Source organism: Malus domestica, chromosome 10 (assembly GCF_042453785.1).
Source record: "Malus domestica chromosome 10, GDT2T_hap1".
Taxonomy (NCBI): domain Eukaryota; kingdom Viridiplantae; phylum Streptophyta; class Magnoliopsida; order Rosales; family Rosaceae; genus Malus; species Malus domestica.
Genome location: NC_091670.1, coordinates 10,386,427 through 10,393,717, shown reverse-complemented (window position 1 = coordinate 10,393,717; position 7,291 = coordinate 10,386,427). Strand labels below are relative to the sequence as shown.

The window sequence follows — 7,291 nt, the reverse complement described above, 5'->3', positions numbered from 1 at the left end:
ATGATTTGATTTGGTCTAGTTTCCTTGTCTTGTTGACAAATGATTGTTTAGATTTATTTCCTTGCATTGCTCCTATATAATCTTATAAATACCTCCTTATGGAGAAAAATAAAGTATTGAAGTTGTTATTTGAGAATTGTGAGATTGTAGAGAATTCTAAATTTATGTGTGGCATGCGTGTAGTGTAGATATATACAGAACTAAAATAAAATTTTAATCTCTTAACACTCAACCTTAATGGAAATCAATTTATCCAAGGGTGTAAACTTATAGATTATCACTGATAATATAAGAGTTTTGATTTGCTCACCACCCTTATTTGGTGGTAAGCGTTATCACTCTTGTTAGAAACCGTTATGTGTTCAATGGATTAACTCATTGAACATGTAGGGTTTCCTAACAATGGTGGCCTTGTTCAGATCCGAGATTTAAATAGATGTATATGATCAATGAATGACTCACGGAACTTTGAGGACACTCATTGTCTAGTTGTTCACACAGCTGTAGCGATGTGATATGGGATCTATATATACTTTTTGGTGGGCAGATGTACAAAACAATAATTAGTAATGATTAGGATATATTTTTCACAACTAATCAAATCTTAAATTACTTTTGTAGAACGTGGGTGTTTGTTAGCTTGTATTAATTAATTTATGCTCTCACATCATACCCACGTACACTATGAGTTTTATGTGATTGATCGATCATTTGGAAACATAGAGATTCTGAAGCTACCACGTTTACAGTGATTAATTTATATATGCACTTGGATTCTTAGTGCTTGGCATGCATTCTATTTGCATGCGCCAGATATCACTGCAAGGAAAAATATATAGCTCTTTGTATGGAGAAATTTTTCAAAGTAATGTTATTGTTGGAGAATATATTCTCATATCGAAAATATTACTGGATTAATTATAATTTAGATTGATTTATTCTATTTTTAATTAATGCATTCAAATTTTTTGTGATAAATTTCAATACTTGTCAGACTGTGCAATTGGTTAAGTTAACACAATATTGATATGATTAGTAGTGGACTAAACTATGAGCTGTGTAAATTACGAAATTTGAAATAGAGAGAGAAAAACTATCATTGTATATTTTAAGTGTGAGTGAAGTGAGGGGTAATAAGAGAATAAGTGCACATCATTAGCGAATAAATGAAAGAAACAAGAGATTTGGTTAAAACTAAATAAGAGAATTAACAAAACAATGGCAAAGCCAGCAATACAGAAATAAAAGAAGAAAGCGATGTGGTCCAACTGTTGTTTCACATTCATATGCATGCGATTCTTGCTTATTCCTCATCTGAGCTAAAAAAGATATGCATGTAATTAATGCTTGAGCAATTTGGTGTATTTTATCTCTGATATTGTAAATGGGTTTTTCAACTTTAATCTTTGAAGAAGATCAACATTTAATAAAAACCTAATGTTAAATGGGATATTAATTTTAGTTCTTTATTGTATATTTAATTTAAAATTTTATTATATTTTTGTTTTAATATTTAATAGATATCTTATGTAATGTCATTACATTAAATTTTAAATTTATCATTATACACATTTTAATTCATTAATTTTGTTTGTACCATACTTGACCAATCCCGAAACTACCGAGCACCGGCCAACGCTATACTGTCAAGGACCCAGAAGAGTTCCCCTCCGACCAGGAGGCCAATCACTACTCGACACGTGTCAAGATTAGAAGCCAATCAGAGCGCAGCACGTGTCGACATCAAGAACCAATCATAACATGACACATGTCAATGTGACAAAGCTACAAGTTTTTCTATAAATAGGGGTCATTCCCCCACAATATTGCCTAATGCCATTTTGTGTTAAATCATTCACAAGAACTCACTAAATTGAGAGCTTGATCCTTTGTACTTGTGTAAGCCCTTCACTACTAATAAGAACTCCTCTACTCCGTGGACGTAGCCAATCTGGGTGAACCACGTACATCCTGTGTTTGCTTCTCTGTCTCTATTCATTTACGTACTTATCCTCACTAGTGACTGAAGCAACCAAGCAACCAAGCGAAGGTCACAAAACCTGACACTTTCTGTTGTACCAAAGTCTTCGCTGATTTTGTGCATCAACATTTGGCGCCGTCTGTGGGAAACGACACTTATTCCTACTCTCTTCAGCTGTGTCAAGCTGGTTTCTATCATTCGTACACTTTCTTTTGATCAGGCATCCCTCTCCAGCATGGGAAGCGAAGGAAGCCACAGCACACAGAATGACACCCCCCTTGCACATAGTGCGAAACAACGAAAGAAGGAAGGAAAACGAGTTCTTCTTCAAGCTAAAGTCGATGAGTTGGAAGCTCAGAACAACAAGATAGCAATGAGGAATGAGGTCCTCCAGGAGCAATATGAGAAGCTCTTCGAGACACTCCACGAAGCTAGGCAAGCTCAGACACGCGAGCTTGTTGCCCCCGTGGAAGTCAACCATCAACTGGGTGCCCTCCAACATGGAGGGTCACATGCATTCGACATAGATATCCCTGATAGGGAACAGATTACCCCTCGACTTGATAATCAACATGAGGCTTCTCTTAACCCAGTTGCTTCGACCCGAACCATGAGAAGTGGAGGGAGACACCTCTTTGCTGAAGGGGCAGAAGGATCGAAAGCCGTCTTTCGCGATTGTCGGGATTTCCTGAAGCAACGTCGAGAGAATTCCATCCATATAAGCTCAAAGATTAATGACCCAAGGATTTCTGAGAGACTCGGTCCCCTACCACGGCCCAAGTCGGCCACCAATTTGGGGAAGGGGCAACAAGTCCTAGAGAGACATGAGGGTACAGGGGACTCAGAGGTGTTCCGACAGACATACCCTGGAAGCCAGTACAGCGAGTCCAGGGAAAAATCACATGCCCTTGATCAAACCTTCCTAATTCCAAGAGGAGATGGAGATTTACGAAAGAAAGCTCCAGTGGCACATAACTCCGCTCAGGACCCCCTTGTCCTACAACTTCTTGAGGAAGTAAACAAGTTGAAGGCTGAACGTCAGGCTGAAATACCTGACTGGAACCAACCCAGGCCTGGCCCTCTTACAAGGAGGATCCTCAACACCCCCCTTCAAGCAAAGACAAAGCAGAAGCTTGGCTTGCAACTTTATACTGGAAAAGAGGACCCGATTGAGCACCTTAACCTCTTTGAGTCCACCATGGCATACCGGATGCACACCGACGAAGAGCGATGTCTTCTCTTCCCCTCCACCCTCTCTGGCGGAGCTCTAAATTGGTATTGTCGTCTTACACCTGAGACGGTAGACTCATTTGAGGAATTGATGAAACTATTTGTTTCCCAACACATTTTCCAAACCGATCGCTTGCACTCTGCAGATGACCTGTACACTATCCGCCAGAAGCCAGACGAGTCATTACGTATGTATGCTGGCCGCTTCAGCCATGAATACTCCCGGTGTGCCGAGGCAGACGACAAGACTGCCCTCAAAGCCTTCACGGCAGGCCTACGTGATTGTTTCTTTAAATACATGATCAATGCCAATACTTGGAAGACTTACTCTGAGGTGATGGCGCAGGCTTATAACCATGCCTCCGCCGAGGCAAAGACATATCAGGAGAAACCCCCTACAACCATCATTTATCAACAAGTGGGAGGTGGAAGCCAGACTCACCTAAATGAGAAGACCTCGACTTTCCAAACAACAGTGGCACCTCCCCATGCCTTGCATAATGCTTCGCCGAATCAACAGACATATCAATTTCAAGGCAAGAGGAAGGATTTCCATGCTCACCACTCTCCTTTCAGTAAAAAGAGTAAGGGACACTATCCCGATAACCAAGGGTATCGCCACAATAGCGCTCGCCCCCAGGCAGTTAATGCAGTGGGTCAAACCCGCGTCAAGGGTATCGCCACAATAGCGAGGTTTTAGCCTGCCATACTTAAGGTGTCTTACGCCTGCCGAGGCGGAAATCGTCCTTCGGGAAATACATGAGGGAGTCTGTGGAGATCATGCTGGATCTCGGTCCCTAGCACACAAGACTTTTCGCCAAGGATATTACTGGCCAACACTCCACCAGGATGCCATCAAAGTATCCCGCTCATGTGACAAATGTCAACGATATGCAACTATTCCTCATTCCCCTCCAGAGCCTCTTACTCCTATGATCAGCCCTTGGCCCTTCGCCCAGTGGGGACTTGATTTGATCGGCCCAATGCCGGCAGGGAAGGGCAAAGTCTGTTACGCAGTCGTTGCAGTGGACTACTTCACAAAGTGGGCCGAAGTAGAACCCTTGGCAACCATTACTGAGGCAAAGATAGAAGACTTCGTGTGGAAGAACATCCTTTGTAGATTCGGCATTCCCAATGCGATAGTCACTGACAATGGGCGACAGTTTGACAACAAGAAGTTCAGGTTGTTCTGCTCTAAGTTCAACATCAACTTATGCTTTGCCTCTCCAGCTCATCCCTAGTCTAATGGACAAGTTGAGGCCATCAACAAAATAATCAAGCGCACTTTGAAAACCAGCCTGGACAAAGCTAAAGGTTGTTGGCCAGAATTTGTACCCCAAGTTCTTTGGTCATATCGCACTTCATATCGGACTTCAACAGGAGAAACTCCATTCTCACTTGCCTTTGGCACAGAGGCGGTTGTCCCTGTTGAGCTCGAGCAAGCAACATTCCGAGTCCAGAACTACATTCAAAGTGAAAATGACAAACAACTCACCCTCAACTTGGATTTAGTCGAGGAACACAGAAACCAAGCTCACTTGAGGAATGTCGCCTACAAGCAGCGCATCTCCAACTATTATGACTCTAGGGTCAAGCCTCGTTCTTTCAAAATAGGAGATTGGGTCTTAAAGAAAAGATTACTCTGCGACAGAGTCCCGAGTGAAGGCACACTTAGTCCAAACTGGGATGGACCGTATGAAGTCATTGGCATCAGTCGCCCTGGCTCTTACACACTTAGAAGCTCTGATGGCAAGACCCTTGGCCATCCATGGAACGCTGATCACTTGAAGTACTACTACAAATAGACTCACGATGTACAAGTGTTGAGCTATAGCCGTTCGGCATCCTATGTAATGAAAGCCATTTGGCAATGAATTCAATAAAGAGGTAATTTAGCCAACTCAGCCCTCACTCTTTTACATTCATAGCAAGCGATGCCAGAACCCTTCTCAATCAGAAAGCAATCCGTCTTCCACAGTCACTACAAAACAAGCAAATGAAGACCGTGTCAAGCGCCCAAAAAAAAAAAAAAAAAAAAAAAAACAGCTTCATCCAACAAGCTTCACCCGAAAAGCTTCACCTCCAAAGCTTCACCCACAAAGCTTCACCTAAAAAGCTTCAGCCAAAAAGCTTCACCCGAAAAGCTTCACCTCCAAAGCTTCACCCGAAAAGCTTCACCTCCAAAGCTTCACCCACAAAGCTTCACCTAAAAAGCTTCACCCACAAAGCTTCACCCAAAAAAAAAAACTTCACCCGAAAAGCTTCACTTAAAAAAGCTTCACCTACAAAGCTTCACCTAAAAAATCTTCACCTAGAAAGCTCCCTCTACATACTTTCATCTACAAAGCTTCACCATCAAAGCTTCACCTCGAAAGCTTCATCTACAAAGCTTCATCTACAAAGCTTCACCATCAAAGCTTCACCCAGAAAGCTTCATCTACAAAGCTTCACCATCAAAACTTCACCTAGAAAGCTTCAACACCAAAGCTTCACCTACAAAGCTTCAACACAAAACCTTGCTCCAAATAAACAAATTTTGTTCACAAAACCCAAGATGCCCTTGAACTTGTACAAAAACACTTGGTTAAACATAAACATTTTTTGTTTTACACCCACAAGGGCCCAAAATTTTCCTTCTTATTTATTCACTTATATATGTTCCCAAACATATTATAATAGATCCAACAACAAGCCAAAGTCCCAAGTTTCATAATGGACAAAAGTACAAGCAATTCATCAATAATGAAGGTGCTACAAAAATTGGAATCTGCCCCAAAATAGAAATCCAACCCAAGAGACTTTTTCTTTCTCTCCCTCTTCCGCCTCCTTTCATCTATCAAATTTCTGCAACCTCTGCTCTTCTCCAATGGAGCTGAATTTTGGAAACCATATAGTTTTTGAGCATATGAACAACTTTCAAGAAGGAATCGTTTCTGTTTGAGCGACGGAAATTAAAGTGTTGAAGCTCCAAACATGATAGTCGGCTTCTTGCAGATTTCGAAGCTGTTGTGATGTTTCGAAGATCTGGAAATATTTAACCGTTAGTTCATCCTGAATTTTTGATATGTTATGAAAGAGTCGATGAGGAACAACTTCACTGAAGAAAGCATGCCGATCTGAACAATAGAAAATGGAGTTTCGAAGCTCACAACAAATCTGACGGGTTGACAGAAAAATAATAACCAGTCATTCATCATACCTGGATTTCTGGAGTTATACTGCTCCGCGGGATCTCAAATTTGGATATGTTGTAGTTCACGAGCTGAGGAACAACTTCAATGAAGAAAGCATACCGATCTGAACAAGAGAAAATGGAGTTTCGAAGCTCCCAACAAATCTGACGGGTTGACAGAAAAATAATAACCAGTCATTCATCATACCTGGATTTCTGGAGTTATACTGCTCCGAGGGATCTCAAATTTGGATATGTTGTAGTTCACAAGCTGAGGAACAACTTCAATGAAGAAAGCATGCTGATCTGAGCAAGAGAAAATAGAGTTTCAAAGCTCACAACAAATCTGACGGGTTGACAGACAAATGATAAACAGTCACTCATCATACCTGGATTTCTGGAGTTATACTGCTCCGAGGGACCTCAAATTTGGATATGTTGTAGTTCACAAGTTAAGGAACAACTTCGATGAAGAAAGTATGTTGATCTGAACAAGAGAAAATGGAGTTTCGAAGCTCACAACAAGTCTGACGGATTAACAGAACATTGATGAACAGTTACTCATCATACTTGAATTTCTGAAGTTGTACTACTCCGATGGATCTCAAATTTGGATATGTTGTAGTTCACAAGATAAGGAAAAACTTTCATGAAGACGACTTTGCAATCTGAGCTATAGAGATGGTGTTATCTTGCATCCACTCAGGCTGATTAGTGGAAACGAAAAGCAATTCCACCAAAGAAAAGATGAAAAAGAGAGAAAAGCTACTAATTGCACTTGATCTTGTCTAGTCAATAGCATGCAGCATCAAACACACAAAAGTTGGAAATATTTTTAGATAAAGCATATACGAATGTGTGACATCGAAACAAGGATTCGTTACTTTGACAAATTAGTAACACGCGAG

At 41.0% G+C, this 7,291-nt stretch overlaps 1 long non-coding RNA gene across 1 annotated transcript; it reads right to left on the bottom strand.

Annotated features, from left to right (window-relative positions):
- Positions 1–5,795: 5,795 nt before the first annotated feature.
- On the bottom strand, positions 5,796–7,034 carry LOC139188785 (uncharacterized). Its single transcript, XR_011572074.1, has 4 exons — positions 6,773–7,034; positions 6,592–6,689; positions 6,411–6,508; positions 5,796–6,235 (listed from the first exon to the last, which is right to left on the bottom strand). It is a non-coding gene; the product is annotated as an uncharacterized lncRNA (long non-coding RNA).
- Positions 7,035–7,291: the final 257 nt, after the last annotated feature.